The sequence below is a fragment of the Microtus pennsylvanicus genome, chromosome 8, assembly GCF_037038515.1.
Source record: "Microtus pennsylvanicus isolate mMicPen1 chromosome 8, mMicPen1.hap1, whole genome shotgun sequence".
Lineage (NCBI taxonomy): Eukaryota > Metazoa > Chordata > Mammalia > Rodentia > Cricetidae > Microtus > Microtus pennsylvanicus.
Window position 1 is genome coordinate 4,227,107 of NC_134586.1, and position 27,550 is coordinate 4,254,656.

The window sequence follows — 27,550 nt, forward strand, 5'->3', positions numbered from 1 at the left end:
CCTGGGCGCTCAGCTTCTAGGATGCTCATGCAAAGCATGAGCATCTGACTCACCTCCCTGCAGGGTTCGAGCAGGGCCAGCCAGTGTGAGGCAGTATGAGAGACAACAGAACACCATGCTGCTATCCTGAGTGGTTGGCACAGGCACCTGAAAACATACGAAGCGTTTTTAGCGTGATGGCCAACATCTATCTTAAAAATCATGACTTCCCCTATTTTAACTTGCAGTCCTAAAGAAGCAAAGCACAGACAGTGCTTCCTGAGAACAATCTCCCGTCAGCTCGCTCCCTACTCAGCCCTCCTCAGCCCTCTGACCCACCCCCGCAGTGACTTGGGTGGGAGGTTTCTGTTGAGTTTCACCTAACACTTTGTGTTATTGGAAAGGAATTCAGTTGTTTCTTTAAAGACCACTTAATGGCCTAGAGTGTTCCAGGAAAGGTTCTCTCCCGCTTTCTACCGCCTGAAATTCCGTGCAACAACAGCACCTGCGGATAAGCTGTTACTAGTCAGGCATTGGGAAAACTGCCTAAACCCAAGGCTAATGATGTTGAGGGAAACCCTGGGCGGGGTGGAGAGAGGCGGCCAGGCAGATCTCCCCTGACGCTTGCTGCCTAATGCCTAAAGAATGTGAAGCCTGAAGGAGTCTAAGAAATCCTGGCTGCAGGACGGAACTGACGCAGTTCAGTCTGCCACGTTCACACTATGCCCTTCACAAGTCTCTGCATCTATTTATAGAAAGTTTAGAGCAAGGCCAGCTACTGTCAGCCATTTTTACTATTTTCAAGATATACTCAGACACACACTACTCTCATGAATAAAGGACAACCCCACCCCCACAAAACCTCAATTCTTAAAGTCTTAGTCATGAAATTACATGAAATAGCAATAAGAAAAAATGGTGGATTTTTGTATCTCAAGTGAGATACAAACTGGGAATAAAATGTGTGTATTTCCACAGCGGGACACGTGAACCTGAGTCCACAGGTGCCCTCCTACAGCCGGTTCCAGCCGCAGGGCTGCTGTCTTCAGAAGCCAGTTCCTGACTACAACTTTCTAATTGTTTCACAGATGTCACCGATTTCCTAGTTCTTAAGAAGGCATTACATTTAACTTCTTACTTACTCTGCATGTGCACAAGCATGCGCGCGCGCGTGTGTGTGTGTGTGTACACATATGCCATGTAGGGCGAGTGGAGGTCACAGTGTGTGTGTGTGTGTGTGTGTGTGTACACATATGCCATGGAGGGCGAGTGGAGGTCACAGGACAACAGGAATTTGCTCCATCTAAAATGTGGGTCTCGGGGACTGAACTGGTTCCCAGGCTTGGGGGCACCTTCACCCACTAAGCCATCCCACCAGCTTGGTTATGTTTTAGACACTGTTATCACTGCAATGCAAGGTGTATGGCTGCCTGTTTACAGTGTTTAAGGATAAATAGTAGACTGTAAAGCATCATCGAATTCCCCTTCAAGTATGATGCCAGCTGTTAGAGGAAAGCCTTTGCTCCAACTAGCCCTGCCTACGTGTCCTCCAGGAGACCCTGACATGCCTGGGGATGGATGCGAAGTGCAGAGAAGGTCAACCAGCTGGAGAGAACGGGGCAGCCAGTGAAAACCATGCAGGAGAGACTAGCTGTTTGAACTAGCAGCCACAGGAGCTACTATCCACGAGTAGACTCCTTCCCCACTCACCTTCTCCGCCCCTCTTTACCTTCCCAGCACACTGCTCTCCCTTCATCCAGTTCACTTCGCAGATGAAAACACAAAGACCAAATCCTTGAGCACATCACTGTTGCCCATGAGTCCCTCTGTGTCAGGAGACTGTCTAAGCTCCTTCTCACCTCCTTTCCTGGAGCCGCCACAGAGCATGAGCCAGCCTCCCACCAGTCAGCTCCATTCATGTTGGCATCTCATGTCTGAGCCCCACCAATTCTCTCTGTGGCCAAACGCACCTCACTCCCCAGCAGGCAAGTAAGATGTCTTCTTGCCACCCCTAGGAATAATTACCCTCATACCTACAAACTAGTACAGTTCTCACCCTCACCAAAGCGCTTCTTTGTAACAGAGGGAAACTATCATAGAGATCCACAAGTAGTTAAAATGCAGAGAATTCGTGACCATGGGGTGCCCAGCCCAGTGCAGATGACACATCTACATCACAACCTACTCAGGGCTCAGGAAACATCGCAGAAGAGGGAGTGCAAAGACTCTAATGCCAGAAGACCAGGGCATCTGCTGTGACCTCTCTCCCCTCCCCTCCTCTTCTTCCTCCCTCTCACATCCCTCCCATGACAGATCTTCAGTTTCAATTGGTCAGCCCCCAAACATATACATATGAGCAACACATAGCAAAGTGACTCAGCATGTGCACGTGTTAATGTGTGTGTGACAATAATAGTTAAGAATAAGAGATCAGAGCTTGGGGGACAAGGCGGGAGCTGAGGGGAGCGAATGGAATAGGAATAAGTACAGTACTCGTTCATGTACTACATTTTCAAACATGAATAAAAAACAGAAATAAAACAAAAATGTATCAGCTTGCTTTTTCATAAACGATATACCCCTGTACCCACAAAATAAGAATAAAGTCATAAATACCATACAAATCTGAAATATTCCTAACTTTGTGGGTTTCTCATAATGATAAAGGACAGGAACATACCAGGTGTTTCTGTTTCTTTTCTCTGACATCAAATTCACAGATACACACTTCCTATGAAATTCAGTTCTGTTAAAAGCAGTGTCAGTGAGAAAGGTACCCTCTGTTTCACACATCCCATAGGAAAGGCTAAGAAAACAAAGGGCTCCAGAAAGAACAAGGTGGACTTGCTGTGGAAATACTCGCTGTGTGCTGCTCTTACAGTTAAAACATCACCAGTCAATAGGCAATGGTAACAACGAAAACAATTATATAATAATAAATTGCTAAATTCTTGCCTTATTTAAAGTAGGGCAGGCACTATAAAGACTACAGCATGGATTTCTTTCTGTGCAAACTTGTGAGACATCACCATTATCCAAAGCAACTTCTCAACCTGTGGGTCGTGACCCCTGTGGGGGTAGAATGGCCCTTTCACAGAGGTCACCTAAGACCCCAAACAACACAGATATTTATATTATGATTCATAACAGTAGCAAAATTACAGTTATGAAGTAGCAATGAAAATAATTTCATGGTTGGGGAACTTCACAACGCCAGGAACTGTATTAAAGGTCACAGCATTAGGCAGGCTGAGAACCACTGCTCTAGAGAAATAAAGTAACGTTTGCTAGGTCCCAACAGATGACAGACATTAACATGTCCCTCCTTATCTGTGGTCCTAAACTGGAGCTCCTTCCAGCTACTAATGCTGCTACACATGAGCAGGACGGGTGGCTGGAAGCTCATGCACTCACAGCTGCTGGTACAAGCTACCGTGAGCACTCAGCAGACAAGCCCCAGGCAGCGCTCTATCCAGTTCACACACGTCCACACTCTGAGGGCAACTCAGTGTGTTTTCACAGGCCACCTCTCCTATCCCAGGCTGCTCTCAGGAAATGTCTGCACTCCACAATACCTTGTCCCTCTCTCCTAAAACACTCACTGGTCCATACCCCATAAAGAACTGAACTTCACCCCAACAATCTCACAATCTACTAAACACACAGGATATCAGAGAGCAGCATATCAGAAGCTAAGAACAGAAGGTGATCAATTATTCTAAACAGCCCACCCACTGATTTTTGCTTAAACACCTCCGAAATATACTTCACAAATTCAGCTGCTAAGCTGTGGGATCATTATTTGGCCAGGGTTTCCTTCCCCTGGCTATATTTCAATATTCTATACCATGGTGTTTTCACAAGACCAGCTTCGGGCTAGACCAGTATTCACTCAAATTCTGTTGAAGATTTAGGATCCCAATTTGAGGGAGGGAACATATACCAACAAATAGATAGAGGTTGAAAAACAAACATAACAACGTGAGTAGAAACTTTATTACAGAACACACACCTGGTATAATAATGGGACATAAAGGGTTAAATGTAAAAAGGTGAGCCCTGGGAATAGAATCACATAATATCCATGGCCCAAGAGGTATATAAAAACAAACCAAACAAACAAACAAAAAAACCACCACATGGCTAGAGCCCTGCGTTTTGAGAGCAAACGTTGAAACGGATGGGACTGGAAGAAGACAGAGAAAGGTGAAGAAGAGGTGAGGAAGCAGGTTAGTGCTGCGGAGACAACCCTCTCACAGCTCTGATGGAGGCAGGGTCCTCAGAGGGATCCAGAGGTGGTGTGGAATATTAACTGGAGATGTGGTCCATTCGTTTATGCTGTTGAATATTAGTTTAATGATGCAAAGATATGTTTTATTCCTTTATGTTGCATTTGTTCAACTCTGTGAAGCTTTGTTACTTTGCCTGCTTAAAACACCTGATTGGTCAGATAAAGAGCTGAAAAGCCAATAGCTAGGCAGAAAAGAAAGGATAGGCAGGGCTGGCATACAGAGGGGATTAAACAGGAGAAGAAATCTAGGCTCGAGAGAGGATAGAGGAGCAAGAAAAGGAGGAGAGAAAGATGCCAGGTGCCAGTCACCCAGCCAGTCACAGAGTAAAAAGGAAAGAAAGATATTCAGGATAAAGAAAGGTAGAAAGCCCAGAGGCAAAACAGAAGAGAAATGGGATAATTTAAGTTAGAAAAGTTGGCTGGGCATTTATAAGCTAAGAATAAGTCTCCATGTGTTTATTTGGGAGCTGGGTGGCAGCCCCCAAAGAATAAAAAACAAAAAACTACACAAAGGGAGGAATGTGTTCTGAGTGCCGTAGATGACAAAGGTAACCTCACAGGTGAGGGCAGGAGGCTGCTTCTCTGAGCACACAAGGGCTCTCTCTGCACAGGCCTCACCCTCCCCTGGCTTCTGACTTCCACCCACCCCTCTTCTACAGCACGGAGCCCTTATTCTCGCCAACCCCACACCTCACACAGAATCTGGACAACTCAAACAATTAGACCAGAGAAAGTCAGGAACAGGGCACTGACAACACAGGAACCTGATATACTATTTCCTGAAGTGTGTATGTGTGTGGAGGGGGAGTGGGGATTTCAATTCTTCCCTATAAGGAGGGAAAGTTGCTGTGGGTGGGACTACTTCCTAAATCAAAGGAAAAATTCTAATGAGAACAGAAAGGTCCCTTGCTATGCTGTATTTTCATATTACCACAAACAAAATCCCAAATACTGGTAGAGACACCACTCCCAGTCACTTGGACATTCTCCTAAATGCCAGAGATTGCTGTGTTAACCTCTGCTCAGCTCAGACTTGATTATCCCATTTCACTGTGTGGATGAACCATCTGTTCATAATGCTACTCCCAGGAGAAAACCCCAAGATGGCTCACAGAGGTCTCTAGGTGGACGTCTGAAACTTCTCCAGTTAGGTCTCCAACCCCCCCCCCCATGCGCTACAGCCTAAGAAAATGAACTTTAAAATGCAGGAAGAATAAGTCAAAGATTGAGAAGGGTTTATTCTAAAATAACAAAAGTGAGTTTCTTGCAGAAAAGGAAAAAAAAGTAGAGGATTGGGAATGCAGTAAGTAGAAGGTGCCTCTCACCACCAGCCCTGCACCAAAGGCGCTATCAGGGACTCTAGTGCACATCCAGGGACAAACATAGATGTAGGAGAAAAGATACTACACTGGTGAACACAAAACTACTTTAGGTTATTGGCATGTTTCAGCATGTTCTAAACAATTAGCTAATTTCCTAAACTGGCTGATGGTGTATGTTAATCTTGAATCACTGCCCAATTTCCCATCAAAGAGAAATATACACAATAAAGCAATCGGCTCACAGAGCTGACTGACTGTCTTTAGGTTTTAATGCCATTTAGGTCAAGGACTTGAATGTGACCTGTTTCTGAAGCCCTACCGTCTCCTGTCAAAGGGCCTGAAGGCGGGTCTTCGGGTCCTTTCTGGAGTTATAGCACCCAACCGTTAGGGCTCAGTCTGGCTGTGCTCTCAGCTCTGACTGAAAGCGTAAGGTGGCATCTGTAACGTTTAGAGCCAGTTCGTCTCCAGGCTCAAAAGAGAGCGGCTAGAGCTCTTTCCATGTGATAAACGGCAGAGCACAGAGCTTCAAGGACATGAACTCATCTACTGATGTCACTGAAACGACCATGCGATGGGATTTTCCCATTCTCTGGTGAGAACAGGCACAGAGTATGCTACTGAAAGCCAAGCCTCCAGAGTACACAGCCTGTATTTAAGTAGCAGCACTGTCTGCCTTAGCTACACTCCTGACCACTCAAACAACACTGCAAAGGAGGCGCTCCCGCCCTTTCTCTCCAGTGATTCTACCCCGCTAAGTTCCACAACTGCTAGGAGAGTGGCCATCCCAACAACTGCTATTTTTAACCTGATTCTGACTGATTACATTTAGTATTCTTTTCTTTATGTTTAGAAGGTTGTCTCAACTGCTAAGGAGATTGTAATCTCTCATTATTACCAATAGCTCCACTATGGATTGAGTATAAGATGTTGCCCATCAGCTCAAGTATTTGAAAACCTGGTGCCCAGTTGGTGGCGCTCTTTGGGGGTTATGGAACCTTTAGGAGGCACACCCTTGCCAGAGAAAGTACATCTCTGGGGGTAGATTTGAGGGTTTGTAGCCTTGTCCCAGTCTTTCTCCCACGGTATGGATGAGAATACGCTTGGCCAGCTCTTGGTCCTGCTGCCATGCTTTAACCTGTTGCCAGGGCCACAGAAGTCATGACTGCGCTTCCAAACAGTTTCATTCCAAACTGTTTCTCTTGCTTTCTCCATTGTTATTCCACAGTGGAAAAGACACAGACACCATATTCCCCAGCTTGTTATTTCGAAGATGGTTCTTCCTCCTCCAGAACAGTAGACACTTGCACAGAGCAGTGCCTGCCACTTCCAATTCCACACAATAAATAGTGTTTGCCAGGAAACATTTTTTGAAGTGTTCTGCAAGGTGTCGTAGCACACACCTTTAACCGCAGCCTGGTCTACACAGTGAGTTCCAGGACAGGCAGAGCTGCACAGATTCTGAGACAACTCCCCCTCCTCCACTGCCACCACCCAAAAAGAAAACAGTATAGACAGAAAGCCATTGAAGAGAACTCTTAAAAAACTGTGCTGGGGATGCAGAGGTGAAATCTTCACAGTTGCTGGCTTCTGGTGGGGGTGGGGTGCTGAAAGAGAAGGACTTGGTTTTCTGTAAGGGGCAGGCATAGGGAATTTGACCATGCTCCAGTGAGTGTATGGGCAACACAAATTAGATTTGTTTTTTTCTTTTCTTCTAGGGAGGTCACAGGGTGGGGTGGACCTGGGAGACCAGGAAGAGAGTGTGATCAAGGTAGATTATGTGAAACGCCCAAATAACCAAAAAAAAAATACTACATTAAAAAAGCGGTATTACCTCAGCTTAGGAGTCATCATGGACACATACAAAGATTTCTAGTGCACAGCCTTGAGATCAGGACATATGCGGCCCACACACATCACAATCATATCCAGGAGCGCACAACCTTGAGATCAGGACATATGCGGCCCACACACATCACAATCATATCCAGGAGTGCACAGCCTTGAGATCAGGACATATGCTATCCACACACATCACAATCATATCCAGGAGTGCACAGCCTTGAGATCAGGACATATGTTATCCACAATATCACAATCATATCCAGGAGCGCACAGCCTTGAGATCAGGACATATGCTATCCACAATATCACAATCATATCCAGGAGCGCACAGCCTTGAGATCAGGACATATGCTATCCACAATATCACAATCATATCCAGGAGCGCACAGCCTTGAGATCAGGACATATGCTATCCACAATATCACAATCATATCCAGGAGCGCACAGCCTTGAGAGCAGGACATATGCTGCCCACAAACATCACAATCATATCCAGGAGACACAACCACAAGCTTAGATAACAGGACGATGGCTTTGAAAGTGGCGCCTGTAAAACAATCATGCTTCAGACGGTGCTGGCAGCAGCAGGAGAGAGCATGCAGGGAAGCAGCGCGTCCTGCACATTAGCCTCTGCGTCACGGACTGACTGACAGGGGTCTTTCAGCACGCCTGCCTCAGTGCACCTCAACTCAAAAGCAGACATACAGAGAAAAGCTGTAAGTTACCTTCTAGGATGAAGAGTCCTACCCATGCCAGAACAGCAGGCTGGACCTGGAACCATCTCTCCTCTCCTCCTCCTCACTCCAGACTGACCCGACCCCTGCCCTCTTCCTTCTCCTCACACCAGACTGACCCCTCACAGCAGGTTTCCCACTGGGTGCTCAGTTAAGACTGTGCAGCTTAAAAAGCATCTCTACACAGGTTAACCCGTAGAGCTGAAGGGCTAACAAAAAAGGCCCAGCAGAACCTGGCATAGCTCATTCACATCACTCAACTAGTGTTTTTCCTAGGATTTAAGTCAACAAACCTAAAGAGCATGACTGAAAAAACAACTTTGTTTGTGGAACTCATACTAATTTAAACGTCATGACCTGTCTGCTTTAAAGGCCTGGTGGCAGGGAGGGATCTGGGGCTCCCTGCTGCCTCCAACTGAAGAAGGCTGGGGTGGTGGGGATGGCGGGGTGGTGGGGATGGTGGGGTGGCAAGGGCTTCACTGTAGCTCCACAGTTAGTCACGGCATTTACTTCTTAAATTACACATTCTGCTAACTGGAGAGAACGGCCATGCTGCTGCTGCACATACTTAACACAGCCTGGAAGGGTCTTGGCTCTGAAGAGAGCCTGTAATTCCAGGTGTAAGAGCACAATGGGGTCAAGAGCCTGTTCACATGATCCTGCTGGGGACCGTCAAAGACACATTCTATTTGTTTCAGAAAACCTGATGAAAATAAAAGTACCTAAGTTTGGAATTTCAGATTTCACACCTACATTTCTAAATGTACCACCTTGCTTTGACCGCTGTGAACCTTTGCCAAAGGGCCACCTTACCTAAGAAAATTTTCCTAATTCCTGTCTCCCAACTAAAACTGTCTACCACCCTGTTTGCTCCTCATTCCCGCAATGGTTAACCAAGACCTCCCACCTGCTGTCCACTCGTGCCCAAGCTCACACTCTTCAGTCCTCCTGGGAAGTGCAGTCTTATTTGCTCGTCATAGCTTCAAGCCTTTATCTTAGGTGCCATCCTGGGTGACATGATGTCACAGGATGGCCCTCCTCTCTGCGCCCCGTCAGAGAGCAGCATCCACCCCCTTCCTGGCTGGTCCTCCAGCTGGGCCAGGCACTACAGCCCTCTGCTGTTGGAGTCTCTTCTTTCTCACCCACACCCTACAGGACAAGCTGGTTGCTCCTCAACTGCCCACCTGTGAGGTCAGTCAACTGATCATGCTGAAGAAATGGCTGGGCTGTATCTGTACTGCTGGCCAAACTTATAATCTGTATTTCTAGCCACTTTCTAGGGATCCCCTTCTAGAACTGAAAATGACACCTTTCTCTTTCCTGCTCTCAATGTGCTCTGGTTAAACAGCATGATAAACCGACATTATTCTTTCTCTCTCTAGCTATGAAATCCCTCCTTAAAGCCCCAGAAACATCTACATTGTTTACTGTACCTATGACTCCCAGGTCTCCCAGACTGAAGGGAGAGTTGGGACTTGTCCACAATGCCACCCAAGTGGCCAGCCTACACAGAGATGAGCCCTTATTTTAATGAAAGTACTTTTGGACTTTAGATATTGACATTTGTCATGGGATCATATGGACTCCCAGGGCTCACAGAGGCCAGTGATCCTGACCTTAAAGTCAGCCCTGTGCCTGTATTCCAGCTGGTCTCCAGACAACCTATGAAGGACCAACTGTACAACTTCTGGAAAGAGCAGAACATGTCTGTAAAGCAAGAGAGTCCATTTTTTGTCATACAAATAATTTAGTTTGGGGAACTTGAGTTGGCAAGTCACACTGCCAGTTAAACCCACTAAAACAACACACCTAATCTACTAGCTGGCATTCAATGAAAGAGTATTCTGTAAAAAAAAAAAAAAAAAGTCACTGATATGAACTGCAGTGATCTGGGCCAATTTTTCCAGAAAATAAAATCAAATGATCAGCTGAGCGAGAGATTGAGTAAGAACTTAGGCTTTGCTAGCACAGAGGGAAGATAGGTAACAGGGTGCCAGCAGAAGCCAGGCAGTTGCTTCCTATGCAGTCGACACGGGGTAGCCCATAACTGAAGCCCAGCAGGAATGCAAACATCTCACTAAGCAGAGGAACAGGGTTGGTCTGGCGTAGGAGGTCTTCTGTTTATGTGTTGCTTTCATTGGTTGAATAAAGAAACTGCCTTGGCCTTTTGATAGGGCAGAACTTAGGCAGGCGGAGTAGACAGAACTGAATGCTGGGAAGAAGGGCAGTCAGAGAGCCGCCATGGAGCTGCCAGGTCAGACATGCTGAATCTTTCCCGGTAAGCCATGGCCTCGTGGTGACACACAGATTATTAGAAATGGGTTGAATCAAGATGTGAGAGTTAGCCAATAAGAGGCTAGAACTAATGGGCCAAACAGTGTTTAAATGAATACAGTTTCTGTGTGATTATTTCGGGTGTAAGCTAGTGGGGCAGCTGGGATGACAAGCAGCCCACTTGCTCCTGTTACATTGGTCAGCTTGTGCACTAGTAGGAACTGAAAATCCCTGATGAGAAAGGCTCTGAGGACTTAACAGAAGGACCCTGATCAAGCAGGCCATGAAGAAAAAGTCTACTAATCTTGCCTCCAACATTCACGGTGGCCTGATCACTTCAGCTTTGGAGCTATCTCTCCAAATATAAGCTGCAGATCTGTTTATCAGCAATGAAAGTTAGGAACTAAATCAGGTGTAGACACAATGTGGCTAGCTGACGTTATGAAGGACCTAAGTGAGGAAAGCCAATTCAGGAGGAGAAACAAGAAGGAACCAGCCCAACGCTCTGGGACCATAGTTCTCCTGTCCTCGCTGTGAAGCCAGGGACTTCCAGGTGAGCACCATCAGGAGGACAGTACATCCACCTTGTGCCTCCCCCCCAGCCAGCAGGGGGAGGAAATGGAGACAGGCAGCCTGGGCCAAGAAACCCAGTGGAAGATTTGTTCATAAAATCCTGACTTAGAACAAAGCCTACACTCCTCAGGGCCACAGATACTACCTTCATACCTCAGGGCAACACGTAAGACCTCCAGACCTGGGCCTGGCCACACCGTCATCCCAAAAGTGACTCTACTACACTTCCTCCCAATGCTACTCCACCCATCCAGTTTTGTGTATCTAATTTGATTCTTGATTATCCAGGCTGATAATCAGACCTGCCACTTAGAGTTAGGGAAGTAAGTTCAGAAAGTAGAAGTGACATACCAAGACTATCAGCAATAAGTACTGGAGATGAGACTGGAGGCAGCTGACATCCTGGACCAGCCTCTACCACGTCCTCAGGGATGAGACTGGAGGCAGCTGACATCCTGGACCAGGCTCTACCATGTCCTCAGGGATGAGACTAGAGATGGCTGACATCCTAGACCAGCCTCACCATGTCCTCAGGGATGAGACTAGAGATGGCTGACATCCTGGACCAGCCTCTACCACGTCCTCAGGGATGAGACTGGAGGCAGCTGACATCCTGGACCAGCCTCACCATGTCCTCAGGCCGTGGTAGAGACTTTTCCCAGCTTCCCACCACATTCACCCTCACACCACTATCTGACATTCCATTTCTCTTAGGACTCTGGTCTTTGGTGTGCGCTGTCTTCTAAATGACAAGTATTTAACCACTTTCTTTACGGAGCTGACCAGGGCCTCACACATGGCACCTGAGCAAGTGTTCTACCACGGAGCAGCACACCCAGCCCAAGCCCTTTTTGGGGGCAGGGTCTTAATTCTGTAGCTCAGGCTGGACATGAACATGCTATGTAGTCTAGGTTGGCAAGTACGTAGAAAAGCCACCACCTTGTCCCAGCTCAGTCTACTGCGTGACGGAATCCCTGGTGTGAGCTACACCATCCAGCTCACCCTACTGCGTGACAAAATCCTGGTGTGAGCCACACTGTCCAGCTCAGCCTACGGTGTGACAGAATCCCTGGTGTGAGCCACACCTTCCAGTTCAGCCTACTGCGTGACAGAATCCTGGTGTGAGCCACACCGTCCAGTTCAGCCTCACTTCTGTTTCAAGTTCAGCTTTTGCTAAATGTAAGCTTCCAAAGATGCGGAGGTCCTTCTCTTTGTCAAACCAACTACCACAAAAACAGCTTCCTCACCACAAGGTGTGCCGTGAGCGTGCGCTGAGTAAACACAAACAGCCATAAACAAATGTACTAAACACGTTAATTCTCATTCGATCTCTGATGTGGGAGTGTCATATATCAATTTGTTGATTTCATTGGTTAAGCAATAAAGAAACTTCTTGGCCCTGATAGGTTAAAACATAGGTGGGTGGAGTAAACAGAACAGAATGCTGGGTGAAAGAAGCTGAGTCAAGGAGTCGCCATGATTCTCCCACTCGAGGCAGACGCAGGTTAAGATCATTCCTGGTAAGCCAGCTCGTGGGCTACACAGATTATAAGAAATGGGCTAGTCCAGGTGCGAGAGTTAGCCAAGAAAAGGTTAGATAGAAATGGGCCAAGTGGTGTTTAAAAGAATACAGTTTCCGTGTAATTATTATTTCGGGGCATAAGCTAGAGCTAGCCATGTGGGCGGCCGGGTGCCAGGGACGCAGCCCCGCCACTCCTAATACAACAGATCTCAACATTTCCCAGGGTAAAACTGGAATAAGCAGAAATTTTAGTTGAAAACAATGCCAGGAAAAACAATAATGCCCAGTGTTTTCATCAGTAAGCTCGCTATCAACCAAAGGTGAACAAGCTTTAGGAGAAGGCCGCCCTTGCCCCAGGGCTGGAATAGTACTCCTCACCCCTTGCCAGCCACTGTCCCAGGCCCCCAGGCACACAGAACCAGCAGAAATGGAGCAGGATCTGTTTAGCCTGTGCTGCACCCTGCTGCTCTGCTGTCTGAGACTCCTCCCAGCTTGAGTGCACTTTCCCTCTGATTTTCCCCCGGCTCCTGGAACTGCTCAGACGCCCCGCCCTGCCCCCAAAGGGAACGGCTGGAAATGAGAAGGGCTTTCCTTGCACACCCACCTCATAGCACTCAGAGGCTCTGTGAGGGGACCTGTGATGAGCTACTACAGCACTGCCCGATCCACCAGCATCAAGGCCACACAGCTAGGACCCGTCCCTCAGCTCTCCTGCACTATCTGACAGAGGAAGCCAAGCTCCGGATATAGAGTTGGCCCATCCAGCCCCAAGTATGGAAGGTCTCAAGGAGTCAGTGCTGTCCAGAGAGAAGCCATGATTTCCACACACACAGATTTAACATGGGAAGTGGGGGCTGCTCTAGAATTGACCTTGGCTTCAAGGTCCCTGTCTGGCAGACGGCAGTCCTCTCTTCAAAGGAGATACCCTCATCACTACAGCATACCACATCTTCACTCAGGCTTCCTCCAGCAGGGTAGGCTCCGCAGGCTGCAGGGCTCGGCCCACTAGACAGCGGGTTCTCTCCTCCAGCTCCTATCTGTGCCCACCTTCCCTCCCATACCATCAGGAAGTTACAGAGCACACTGGCAGTGATGCTCAGCAGAGCCCTCTTGCTGCCAGGCTGCCTTGGCTGCCCCTGATCCCCACACTAGCTGAGCTCTCAGAGGCTGCCTGTCATAAATCTTTAGGTCGACTTCAAATGCAGACCTTGGGATCACGTGGTTTCACTTCCAGATGGCACCTTTCCTCACCCTCATCCACAGAGGAAGCTGTGCCAACAGAACATGAATTATTTTAGTAGCTTAGCGCTCCTATGGGAACAAACAAACACACACTATGGCTGCTGGTTTATAAACAACAGAAAGTCGCACTTTCATGGTTTCCAGGAATAAGACTGGAGGTCAGGGAGGAGCCCACTTTCTGGGTAACAGCAGCGTCCTCCTGTGCTGTGTTCTCACACGATAGAGTTAACTCTCCCATAAGAACGTAAGGGATCTGCCTTCACAACCTGATCACTTCCCAAACCTCAGCTCCTCACATCTTGGGTGGTGTGTGTGTGTGTGTGTGTGTGTGTCTGCGTGTGTGTGACATCTTGGGTGGTGTGTGTGTGTGTATGTGTGTGTCTGCATGTGTGTGTGACATCTTGGGTGGTGTGTGTGTGTGTGTGACATCTTGGGTGGTGTGTGTGTGTGTGACATCTTGGGTGGTGTGTGTGTGTGTGTGTGTGTGTGTGTGTGTGTGTGTGTGACATCTTGGGTGGTGTGTGTGTGTGTGACATCTTGGGTGGTGTGTATGTGTGTGTGTTTGTCGGACCTCATGACAAGATTCTGAGGAGGTACAATCACTCAAGTCCTAGCAAGTCACCCTCCCCTCCAGAACCTGTGGAACACTGAGAGCAGGTTATCTTACAGACTCACCTGAAATTAATCCTCAATCAGTTTACTTGGATAACATTGTATTTAAAGGACCCAGGAATGAGAGAATCTGGGGATCAAACTCCCGAGAGAATCCTGTCCTTCTGTCCCCAGCACACACGTGCTCCCAGCACATCTGTTTGGGTATAGCCCCAACTTTTTCTCTCTATTCCCTTTCCTACGTCCCATGGTCTAGTCTAACTGGCAACTGAGTCTACGTATGTATAAACTTTCCTTTGTCTCTTTTAAGAAACAATTCTGGGCCGGGAATATAATCGGGTGGTAGGGCACATGTCTGTCCCTGAAGCCCTAGGTTCAATTCCAAGCATGCAAAATAAAACAACCAATCGACCAACAAATAAAACAATCCCACAAATAGTAAATTTCTTCAATTATAAAATATACATTCATTACAGAAAAATTGGAAAACATAAAGAAATAGGATTAAAAGTCATTAATAATATGAGTGTGCACTCTACAATGGCACAGAGTAAGTCACATGACCCAATATAAGACACCAGGCACCAAGGAGTACAGTAAGATTTTTTTTTTAAATAAAAAATGGTCAGAAGAGTGGGATACGCTAGAAGTCGAAGCCTGGGGGTCCTGCAGATGCTGCTGGCGTCCTGTTTCTTCGTCAGGCACTTGCTGCACACTCTGCTTGAGACGAGACAGTGAATTCATTCATCAAACAGCTGCCTGCACTGACATCCTGGGTAGATGCCCAGCACGGTGGGATGCTGCTTTCTAGAGGGTCCTGGTCTAGCAGGGAAGACAGCAGGACCCGGACCTGAAGCCTCAGTCCTGAACCTGCACATCTCAGTGGCAGGCAGGACCAGAGAACACGCCGAGAACAGGGAAGGCTCCCCTGGGTGGCGCCTTCATGGTCACTGTCATGGGTGTGCGAGCTGCTGCATTTAAGACATCTTTCTGAAGTGTTTTAAAAGCACTGGTTAACACTGTTCTGTTATCTCTGACTTTGTAAAGTCACAGTGTAGCTCTGTGCTAATACAAACACGATTATGACAGAAACAAGGGAGCTAAGAGGAACAGCTGGGGAGCAGAGAGCACTTCTGGTTTTCTCTCTCCCCTCAGTCACCACTCCTCTCAGAGCGGGAAGGTCTAGCTGACCTTTCTAGAGCCAGGATGAGCTCCAAGTAGTAATGATGAATTAGGGCACAAAGAGAGAGACTCTGACATCCTTGTGTTTAGAATGTGTGGAACAATAAACACTGCCAAGCGTGTAAATGTGGCTCGTGTGAGTTCAGGGGCCAGGAAAACTGCCCCAGAACAGAAAGGCTGGCCACAGATGAACGCACCAAAGCCCGAAGTGCAGCAGGCCAGGAGTGAATCTGGACATCAGGGACTACTTAGGGGCTCCGCGGGGCCAGAAAGAAACCATGAAGAGGCCTCTGGCCTCCAGAGACTCTCACAGACAAAGCACCTCACTTTAGAAAAGAGTACTCCACAGAACACCCACAGCAAGGGCACCACTGGCTAGGGAGCTTCAAAAGCCTACTTACACTCCTTGAACTGCAACAGGGGACTGCGAGCTTAGAGCCTGTGTAATCACTTTGAACCTAGCAACAAATGAGCCAAAAGAACCCCTTAGAAGTTCAGCTGTTTGAAGTTGAGAGCTTCCCAAATTACCACACAAAGGACTATGAGAAGTAGGCATGCATATGGCATGGAAGAAAGACTGGCTCTCAGGGAACCGAGCACTCCTGCAAGAGAGAAGCCGGCCAGGCTGGTGTTAAGGCTACCGCACAGACGCGGGCAGAACCTTTTATTCGCATGAACAAACAGCACATCGTATGAGGCATCACTGCAAAAGACACCGTAGTGAGAGCCTGCTCCAGCTGTTAGGCACATGGATGAGGGATAGGAAGGCAGGGCAGAGGAGAGCCAGCTGTACAAGGTCTGATGTGACGACCTGCAAACATGATTCTGACTGTGGCCAGGTGGTGAGGAGTGCCGGCTTCACAGTGCCCCGCCCCTTGCTTTTCCTACCCGTCAGGGTCAGGCTGCCTGCGCTGTCTATCCTCAGCTGACGGACACCCCCTGAGGAGTGAGAGGCTGTGCTGCGCGTCACCTGGCACCACTCACGCAAACACGCACTTTCTCTTCTAGTACCTTCCTTGAGCAGTTACTCAATAAAATGCAAAATAAAATGAGAAATAAAAATAAAAAGGGGAAACAAAAGGTAAAACTAAAAAGCAAAAACGAAGGCAACGATTTAGAATGGGAGACAGAGAAATGGTAGATCACCACTGCAAGAAATACAAAGCATCTGAACTAGTGTGACTGCATTCTTGTAACAGCAGAACTTCTTGTTTAACAAAAATAAAAAATAAAATAAAATGAAGGAAACTTTGAGTAGGGAAGGTTTCCATAAGGTCACAGAAAAGAGACCAAGAGTGTTATTAAAATAGCACAAACACGTTATCAAGAACTGGATTCGGCTTCTTTCATTCGGCAATGGATAGCCACTGACGAGTAGACAATCGATTTTAGAGACAGGTCAAGGAAACCTTATTAGACAAAAATCCCCTAATAAATAATGTTGGAACAACTGGGTTACTGTGTGTAGAAAATGAACCTGGACCCATAGTGCACACTGTATAAAAATGAACTCAAAATAGACCATAGGTCTAAATCTAAAGGCTGTTGCTATAAAACTTGGAAGAAAGCACAAGAAAAGATAGTTCTGACTTTGGGTTAACAAAGATGTGTTGAATACTACATTGTAGAATACAGTCCACAAAAGAAAACAATCATAGGTTGGACTGCATGGAAATGTAAGACCCCCAGTCTTCAAAGGTGCCCAGGAAGAGGGGAAAAGGCAGCTGCAGACTCAAACACGTTTGCAAAGCATCTATTTGATGAATAACTGTACCCAAATACAGGAAACCTCTCAAAATTCAATCTTAAAACACAGTAAGAACGTGGAAAGGGTTGGAAAGATGGTTCAGAAGTCAGTACTTTTCTACTCTTGTAGAGGACTTGGGTTCAGTTCCCATCACCCACATGGTGTCTCAAAAACAATCTGTAACTCCGGTCTCAGGGTATCTGACATCCTTTTCTGGCCTCAGAGGGCACCAGGCATATACGTGGTACACAGACATACATGTAAGCAAAACACTCACACATATAAGATAAAATAAAAATAAATTTAGAGATGTTCAATATCAATTATCATATAAGTGTCAATGAAAACCACCAAAGAACAGCCCAAACACTTAATGAAAAATACTAATCATACCAAATGCAGTAAGAAAGGTATGAGTGTGCGCACACACTGCTAAGAAAGGAAAATGGTGTTACACACCTGCTTATTACCCCTCCCTTCCTCCCTCCCTCCCTCTCTCCCTTTCTCCCTCTCTCTGGAGGTAGATGGAGATCCTGAGGGTCAGTTCAAGGCCAGCCAAACACTGCAAAGCAGAAGCAAAACAAACATGAAACGGTGGAATCTGCACAGAAAATAAGAAAATACTTCAGTAGTTTCTTTAAAAGCTCAGCTCATATAATGAAAGGAAATGGCCCAGAGGTCCAACAGAAGAATGGGTATGCATACAGCAACAAGGCCCAGCAGTAGATGTGTCTATCTGGGTTGTCTGTCTGTGCTTGAGAACTGCCCTTGGTATCCCAGCCTGGACTCAGGGACTTGCTAAGTAAAGGAGGATGACCTTCAGTTTCTAATGTTCCTGCTTCTGCCTCCAGCTGCTGGACTGAGTCACCCACCACAGTTCATACAGTACTGGAGACCGGGCTGGCAAGCACTCTACAATGAGTTACACCCCAGTCCTACTGCTAAACACACCACTATGAGTCCCAGACAACCATTCTGAGGGAGACAATACACCCATGACTCCATCTCAGAGTCTAGAAACTCGGCCTTCTGCAGTACAAGGAGGATGGGGAGGGGACGCACTGCTAGAGAGAATGAGACACTTGGGGAGGACAGTGGCTATGTCCCTTATGCTGGTGGTGTTGGGGACTTCCAGACCTGTGTCAATGCCTATTAAAACTTTAGCTAGGCATATGCAGGTTAGTTCATGACAATTTTATCCTACAAAATAATCTTTTGCTTAAAAAATAAATATAAGGCTGGCAAGATGGCTCAGTGGGTACGGGTGCTTGCCACCAAGCCTGAGACCCGAGCTCAATGCCTGGACCCACATGGAAGGCGGGCAAAGACTCCAAATTGTCCTCTGACCTCCACATGCGAGACTCCCCCACTCACACAAAGCAAACAAATAAATAATGCAGTAATACATTTAAAATAAGTAAATAAATACAAAGACGTTATTGTACAGTTAAAGATATGGAAGATAAAATACAAATAAACTACTTTGTTTCCCAACAGATTCTAATGTATCCAGTAACTGAACGTCTTGCAGGAATGGCCAAACTCTAAGAATTAGATCTAACCTAACCTATTCCCCAATGACATCTCTATTGCGGAACTGCAGAGAATATATATTCTACTATATTAAACAAAAATAAATTCTTACTTTTTTGACTAATGTCTATGTAGTAAAGGAATCTAATTTTTGGTATCTATATTTACATTTGCAAGGATCATTTAATCTTAACTGATTTCCCAATAATAAAATTACTACAATTAAGGATAAATTTGCTTCAGCACTCAGAAGCCAATGATAATTAACAAGAAAGACAAAGTATACATCCACATGAATATAATCTGGAAGAAAATGATTACAACTTGCCTCTTGTTACAACCTATATCTATATGATTTCTTTTCAAACCAGAGTAAACTACATGCTCCTAAGTATGCTACAGTGCTCAAACTCTGACAGCTCTCAAGTTAATGAGGTTGAGCTTGGCAACACACCTGAATGTATAAAACATACAAACAACTAAATCAAGCTATAGCTGACATGAGGGCTGGGAAATAAAAGGTAATAAATAATATCGGTACCAAGACACCCCAAGCAATTGTCCAAGTTCATCTAGGTAGCCAGTAGGCATATATACCTAAGGGACCGAGAGTAACAAAGGCACCCAGCCACAATAATGGCTACACTGGTGACCCAAATGTCCTGGGCCAAGAGACCCAGCAGGAAGCAAGTCTCATGCTGGGCCCACCCCAAAATCCATTCCTGTTTTTTTCGTGCAGGTAAGTCTTGGTCTCAATATGCTTGCACTAAGATAAAGCAAAAGACCCTGCTACAAAAGGCATACCTCTGTCTTTAACGGAATAAAAGGACCAGTTTCTCTGAATACAGTGAAGATCTGAAAACCTAAGGGTCCTTTTCCTGACTAAGTCCAGGTCAGCCACACCCTCCTCTTGAGCCAGCACGTGACTAGGTGTGTAATCTCTCTTGTTCCCCACCCCAGGAGTGCCCAGAGGGAGAGCTGGAGGCCCTGTGCGGAGGAGTCAGTTCGGAAGAGAGACAGTGAACCTACTGAGGGACAGAAGGAGGCTGGGATTACACATCTAAGGGTGAGGGCAGTAGCTGAAGGAAGAGTCGGGAGGCAATGTGTGAGCAGTAACATGATTGCATGGACACCTCTGGGCCGCAGGACACCGAGTCAGGACCGTGTCAGAGCAGCCACACGACAAAACACCCAGCCAAACACCCAGAGTTGCTTTAAGCTTCTTTGGCCATGGAAGGTGTGTCTCCTTTTGCTTAAAAAAAAGAAACGAGAACTTCCCCACCTCTAGGTGGCTCCTGTGGCTCCTCTCCCCACTGTCAGGACAGATGGCATGCTGGAACACCACTGGGCATCCTTAGACCTGGCCTGCCTTTTCCTACAGTTGTTTCCCCAACGTCCTTGAACATCTGGCACTGAGCGGCCAACATCATCTGTCTGGCAGACAACCACGTGATACTGTGTAAACATACGGCACTGTAAAATTATTTCCATTCTGCAATCCTGTGCTAATAAAAACTAATTTTAATGTTGTAGTCAGAAAAGCGGAATGTACCACAGAGAATCACAAGGACAACGTTAATTAGATGTTATCTCAATATATTTGATGTGGGCTTCCCCTCTGTATGCTATGAATATGTTTTATTACTACTGGTGGCCGCATATATTACCATGCATTTCCTAAACACCACAAGTGCATTATTTTTCTTGATATTTGCACTCAGGCTGTTTCAGATCACACAGCTAACACTGTTTGGAACACAGTAGGGCTGGTTTGGCTTTTCTGTCACAAAACATAAACATAACAGTGGTAAGGACCATTGAAGCACTTATGTGCTGGGTGTGATGGCATCCGAGTGCTTTAATCCCAGCATTCGGCAGACAGAGGTAGGCAGATCTCTGTGAGTTTGGGGCTAGCCTGGTCGATGTAGGGAGTTGCAGGCCAGCCAGGACCAACCATACAGTGAGCATAAACGAGAAATTGACACTAGACCAGCAGCTATTTACTGCGCACTGCTATGTATACTAGGGACTGGGGAGAGAAGCGGGCACTATTGCTGCCCTCAGGGAAGTGAGGCTAAACAATATTATGAATTGTGGTGAATAAGAAGGATGCCTGACTGTCCTTGTGGAAGAAAATAGGTTGGGTCTAACAGACATGATGATGGTGGCCTTCTCAAAGAGAACCTCCAGCAGAAAGGGTACTGGAGCTGGCACCCAAAGGTGAGAAGTTATTCAAGGCTGGGGAGACGCAGGTGAGGGGCAGGAAAGTCTGTGGGGATGGGGCATCTTACTCCCAGGATCACGCCTTTCTTGGGAATCCTGAAGGTCTGAAAAAAGCAAGCGACTTTTTCCTTCAGACTATTGGTAAGCAAACAAGCAGGAAGAGGCAATGCAGGCCACTGGACTGAAGGAGGACAAGAGTGGCGGACTAAAAACCAGATGGCTTTGGAGGAGACTTTACAGAAAAACATCCCAGCACCGTGCGGTCAATCTCTTGGAGGGCAGAAGAGTGCAATGGGCCAGGCAACAAGCTCGGAGGGACAAGTTTAGCAGGTGAGGGCGAGTGTGACATCTGGATGGCCATAAAGTAAGTTCTAGGGACACAGGAGATGCTGCCATTGCTGACTACCATGTGGCAGGCACATCAGGGGCTCCGCTCACAGCTGACCTGTTAGCAGTGGTGACCCTGGTTGTGAAGGCAGACGTGAAAAGGATGTGAATACAGATGACAGAGCTGGAAGGGCAGAGCCCCTCCCTTAATTCCCTGGATGCTGACAAGCCTGGCTAGCTGCTACAAGGCATCTCTCCCAGAAGCAGAACACCAGGTACTATGTCTACATCCAGAATTTGGAAACCTACTCAGGACTGGAACAAAGTAACCTCCGTGGAGAGTGAGTAGTTGGCACATTATTCATGATTCCTAAGCAGCCCACTCCACCTCCACCTAGAAGGAAACCTGCCAAGTTTTGACACGTGCAAGTTATCTGGGGTCTCAATGTTTTATAAACTGACAAAACCCTCTGCCAAAATTAACTACAACGAAAAGAACAACGACATCCTGCAGCAAACAACAGTTTTACTCCCAAGTTGCTATATACAACAACAGAAGACCCAATGAGAAGTAGGAAACCTTGAGGAATTAATCACTTCTCAGAATGCAAGGCATTCAGGTCAAGCGCTATACACACCTCTGAACACAAAAGGCTACGAAAAAACAAGCACCAAGGATTCCGATTTTAAAAGTCACAAGCTTAAAAAAAATGCAAAGAAGACAAAGATGCAAAGAAAAATGACACCATGATCCTGCAGAATTTTAAATTTGCAAGTTTCAAATATTTCTTAAAAACTGCAGCACTGGAAACTGTGACCCCTGCAATGACCTGGACACCTCTGGAACTGTGACCCCTGCAATGACCTGGACACCTCTGGAACTGCTTTTCTGCCCAGGTCACTAACTGAAACCTTTCCTGTGAGCACAATCCTGGCCTGGCTCCCTCTAGGGGCTCTCCACTGTGCCCCCAAGCTCCAGAAGCCCAGAAACAAGGCTTGACCACCTACGAGGATCTCAGTCCATCACGGCCAATTGAGTCTAGTACGGAAAGTACCATCTTGAGCCGCTTAAGGGGGAGGGATGAGTGATGGATTTTTGAAAAGATTTAATCACCTACATTGCAAATTATGCTGTGTTGCATCTGATCCTTCAGTAGAAGAATGATCAAACTGTTCAGTCTTCTTAAATGGAGTATTGGCCATGTGTAATTTTGAGGTTTGTGGGAAGTTCCCCGTGGAAATAAGTAAAATCACAGGAACCATTAATGTGACCACTGAAAGATAAAGCACAAACCACTTTCCAAACTGATAGTGCAGTTGTCCGGAGCCTTGATTCCTGTATTCGCCAGCACCTCCCCCTGCAGTGGACTGACAGACATTCAGGACTGCCTCAAGCAAAGGATGGGTTTAAAAAAAAAAATAGCACCAGGAAACCTGCTGGTTCTCTGTCTCCATCACGATCCAAACCCCTGGCAGCCACAGATGAAAGACTTCTAAAAGAGAAGAAAAACTACCTTAACCCCCACCCCCCAACACACACCCTAAAACTGAGCGGAAAAGCAGAGGTCGCTATGTATTTTAAATGCGTCCCTGGGTCAAAACAGATCTCATGAAAAATCGCTGAGCCTCAATCTAAGTCAGTAAGTGTTCCTGCGTCCCTGCAGTCAGCGGGTTGGAGGGGGATTTTTTTTTTTTAACGCAAGGCTTTGATGTGTTGGCAGGGCTGACCTCATGAGCTCAAGTCAGCTTGGAAACGTGCCCCGCATATTTCCTTCTCTACTTCCAAAGATTAGGACCAATACTGACCTGCAATTCGATGCTGGGAAAGTAGTGGTCGGGCAACCCCGGGCGGCTCGGCGGTGCAGAGACAACGCAACACCCAGGCGGCAAGCAAGCCGGTCTCCGCCGCCCACCGCCCGGCCGCAGCGGCCTCGCACGCCAAGCTCACGACCCATGAAGTTGAGCCTCCCTGCGCCTGGCCCTCTGCAAGTTTCCAGGGTTCAGAATGCGGCGAACTTTGCTAGCCCCCTCTAGGCGGCTCGGTTCCCCGGAGGGGCTGGCCATCCAGGAGGCTGAGCAAGGAGGCACGGTGGCCACGGTTCAGACAAAATGCAAAAACCTACCAACGGCCACTTTTCCTTTTCCAGAGGGAAAGCTCTCCCTCCAGGCGAGCATCCGATTTCCATCTGGAGAGGCCGGGAACCGCAAAGGGTCAGCCGTGCATTTCCCTTCCCCTCAAAAGTGGCCTCTAAACTCGTTCGCCAAGGACACCGGGAGAAATGCGACCCCGGGCGGGCAGCACCAACTTTTGGGCGGCGGAGCGAGGGCGCGGGGGTGACAGCGGGGCCGCGGGGGGCGCGGGCCAGGAAAGTTCTACTTACTGCGCGTCGCAGCCCGTCCCGCCGTCCGGGTGCACGGCCCGCGGCAGAGGCCCGGCCCGGCCCTGGCTGAGCAGCGGCGGCTGAGGCGGCCCCGCGGCGACCCGGCGGCCGAGAGCGAGCGAGCGGCGGGGCCGGGGCTGAGGAGGCCGGGCCGCAGGGCGGCGCGCGAAGGGCTGAGCCGGCGGAGGAGACGCGCAGAGAGGGCGCACGCCGGCCTGGCCCGGGCGGGGAGGGCGGTGCACAGCGGCGCGGAGGAGGAAGGGAGGGCGGGACCGAAGGGCCGCGCCGAGCCCCGCAGAGGGGCGGGATGAGGGCGGCGAGCACGAGCCGGGGAGGCCGCATCTGGGCCGGGAGGCCCGGCGGAGGGTCTGAGGGCGGGACGGAGAACCTGGGGGCGGGGCGGAGGGTCTGGGGGAGGGGCGAAGGCTCTGAGGGCGGGGCGGAAGGTCTGAGGGCGGGGCGAAGGGCCTGGGGTCGGGGCCGAGGGCCTGAGGGAGGGGCGGAGGGTCTGGGGGAGGGGCGGAGGGTCTTGGAGGCGGGGCGGAGAGTCTGGGGGAGGAGCAGAGGGCTAAGGAGGCGGGGTCGAGACCCAGGAGGGCTGGCCGAGGGCCGGGAAGGCAGGCCAAAGGCCGATAGCTCCTCCCCTTCTCTGGGGAGGGCTGGGGGCAGAGGAGCCCGATCAACCCCTCACCCGCTGGGGTTGTGGCCGCTGGTCCCCGCCCACAGACACCGTAAGGGAACTGCGCGGCGCCGCGCCGTGGGAGAGCGGGGGCCTGTGGGCTTCGCCTCGGGTCGCTCACTGGCTTCGGGGTCGCCAGCGCTGGACACCCTGCAGCTGCCTGCTCTGCGCCGGTTGACGGGAGAGAAGAAAGAAAAGGCCCGACCTGCCCGAGGACTGGGCTTTTCCTTGGCTGTGCTTAGGTGTCCACCATAACAGCCCGCGATGGCCTTCGCGAGTGAGGAGAAGTAAAAACGAAGTGAATGAATCGAATGTAACACAGGTGTAGGAAGAGCTGGGCTCCTGGAAAGACTGAGGCAGGAGGACTGTGGCAAGTTCGAGGCCTGGCTAGGCTACGGGCTACGGAGATCCTGTTTGGATTGCTTTTCCTCTGTGATTCCGCGTCCATCCTTAGCAACGGGCAGTATCAGCCCCCTAAAGAAAGAGTGAATCAGATATTGGAGAAGAAAGAGCCCAGCTTACTGGAGAGAGTAGGGTAGGCATATGGCCAGCTTGGGCTACGAAGACTGTCAGGAAAGAGAAGGAAATCTTGCCTTCTCCGAGGACTAGTTGGAATTGCTTTTCCTCTGAGTGGCTGTGATTCAGCACCCGCACCCCCACGCCCCCAGCAGCAGGCCATGATAGAGGCAACAGACAAGAAAAAAAGAAAAACGGCAAATGAATCAGAGGTGAATAACAAGCGTTTGGAAAGAACTGGGCTCGGATTCAAAAGATGCACCCACACGGCTTTAAAAATAGCCTTTAGTCAGCGAAGGGCATCGGAACCCTGGCCTGGAAATGCAGATCTGTGTGTTGTTTTCACTATTTTGTGTCAGACAGTGACTGAAGTGGACAAAATTCAGTCCTTGGGCCTGGCCAATGCTCGCACATTCCCAAAGTGCAGCAGTAGTTACTCGTTTGAAAAGAGATGCGTTTGCGTAGGGTGGTGAGCCGCAAGAGTGCGTTCCAGTTATGAAGTGTTCCCTTTAGTTTCCTGGCACTTGCTTTTAATCATCGATATAAGGATATTAACTAGGAAGGCTGGCTTCTCACAGTCTGTGTGACTGCTTTCTTCTTTAAAGGTCCATTTCCTCGTGTTTTTGACCTATGGTTTTCCTCAGCTCAGTCACCTCTAACACCCATGCAGGACCAGGGAAAAAGAGAATTCCAGCTAAGACTTAAACGGAAGAAGGCAACACTTGAGGAATTTGGTGAGATGCTTCCTCTAGGAGTCAAAGGCACAGTCCAAGGAAGTGGGATTGCGGGGAGTGTGGGACTGGAGTCCTCCTTAACCCCACTGGAATCCTTTCCAGCCTTGACGTGGGCGTGTCCCAACCTCACTTCCGAGGTTGGCAATCTTCCACTCCACTGAACACTATCAGTCACCTGCCCGAGTGCCAAAGCTTATGGAAAATTTGAGTGCCCAGTGTGTGCCTTTTGCCGCATCTGTCAGTCTTGGGTCTTCCCTTTTTACGATGCTCTTCTCTCGTGGAGGTCTGAAAATGAGTGTGTGAAAATGGCCTCGGTTTTGTCTTGAGGCCTGAGATGAACAAGTTAACTTATCCATGACAGCTCTCATGTGACCAGAATTGAACAGAATTATATGTACTATGATGAATAACCATGCCTGTCATTTATAGACGCCTTTCATAAGAGCCGGGCACCCAATGAGACACCGTATCCCCAAACTGGAAGACGGTCTTATTGATAGCTGCAAAGCCAGTGAGTTTTCCTCAGTTCTAAATGAACAGAGAGGTCTCTTCCCACCTCAGCCCCATTTAGTTGGTACATTTTTTTCTCCAGTGTAAAATACATCATGTACCTGTTGGACCTCCTGGGATGACCCCAGATGCCTTTGGTAGGATTGATAAACAACTCATACTTCTGGTTTCTTCTTCTGTTCGCGGAACAGCACCCAGCTAGACGAAAACACTTGAAGTCTGTGTCATTCTCAGATTCGCTCGTAGAAAACAGCTTGACAGGAAGGCTTCAGAAGAGAGGCAAATTGGAAGAGCAGCCAATGTGGAGAGCAGCAGGAAGAAGAGAGGAGCTGCGCCAAGACAGGACCAAGCGATGTGGGGACACAGTGGCAGAAGAGACCCACAGTTTGGAGTCTGTGTGACCTCTTAACAGCTGCGGATTGGGAATTCCAGCACAATTCCTGTTGTCTGTGAATGCCCATAGTTATCGTAAACAAAAAAAAAATGTTAAAACACCAATAAATGAGGCTGAAGGCTGGGATCTATATGACCTTGGATAGGACTCCCTCTTCTCCCAGATATTTCCTGGGACTCTCATGAGCAAAGCTGTTAACTTTCGTTCATGGTGGAGATAGGCTGTCTCAACTCTCTGCATCCTGACATCAAGCGTGTTGCTAAAGCCCAGCCCTGTCAGCTCACCTCAGGAGCCACATTGTGACCTCACTGAAGACGGTCACTTCAGAGCCCACAAAACTCTATATCCTGTTATAAAGGTAATGAATTACATCTTTCCTCTGATACCTCTACTCCCACACTGCCTCATGCGTGCCTTACTTTTTTCCTGGATGCCTCTCTGTTAACCGTCCATCTTCATATCTAAAATTTACGTTTAAAATATGTTTCAAGCCAGGCGGTGGTGGCGCACACCTTTAATCCCAGCACTCGGGAGACAGAGACAGGTGGATCTCTGTGAGTTCGAGCCCAGCCTGGTCTACAAGAGCTAGTTCCAGGACAAGCACCAAAGCTACAGAGAAACCTTGTCTTGAAAAAAAGATATATGTTTGAATACGAACACCATCTCTGCTTTATATTAGCTTGTCCGGATGTTCTCTTCTGCATCAAAGTCAGGGTTCTGGCTTCACCTGAGCGAAGTCCCCAAGAACAAGAGCCCTGCCTCCACCTCTGTGGACACTTTCCTCTTGCCGCTATAGGAAATTGTCACAAACCTGATGACTTAAAACAGCGATGTTGTATTAGCTTACAGTCCTGAGAAACCTAAACACGGGTATGATCCCCATGTTCCTTCTCAAGGTTGGACAGGGAGGTGTATACACAAGTCTTTGAGACG

The 27,550-nt window shown here is 48.1% G+C and overlaps 1 protein-coding gene across 2 annotated transcripts in view; it reads right to left on the minus strand.

The window, feature by feature from the left end:
- Positions 1–24,151, minus strand: part of Rassf8 (Ras association domain family member 8) — a 78,833-nt gene extending 54,682 nt beyond the window's left edge. The window contains exons 1-2 of one of the 2 annotated variants that reach the window (XM_075982287.1): positions 23,785–24,151; positions 54–147 (exon numbers count right to left, since the gene is read on the minus strand). The gene's annotated coding sequence lies outside the window, so the exon portion shown is untranslated. The remainder of the gene's footprint in view (positions 1–53; positions 148–23,784) is intronic. The other variant, XM_075982286.1, reaches the window with a different exon arrangement.
- Between the last annotated feature and the right edge of the window lie 3,399 nt (positions 24,152–27,550).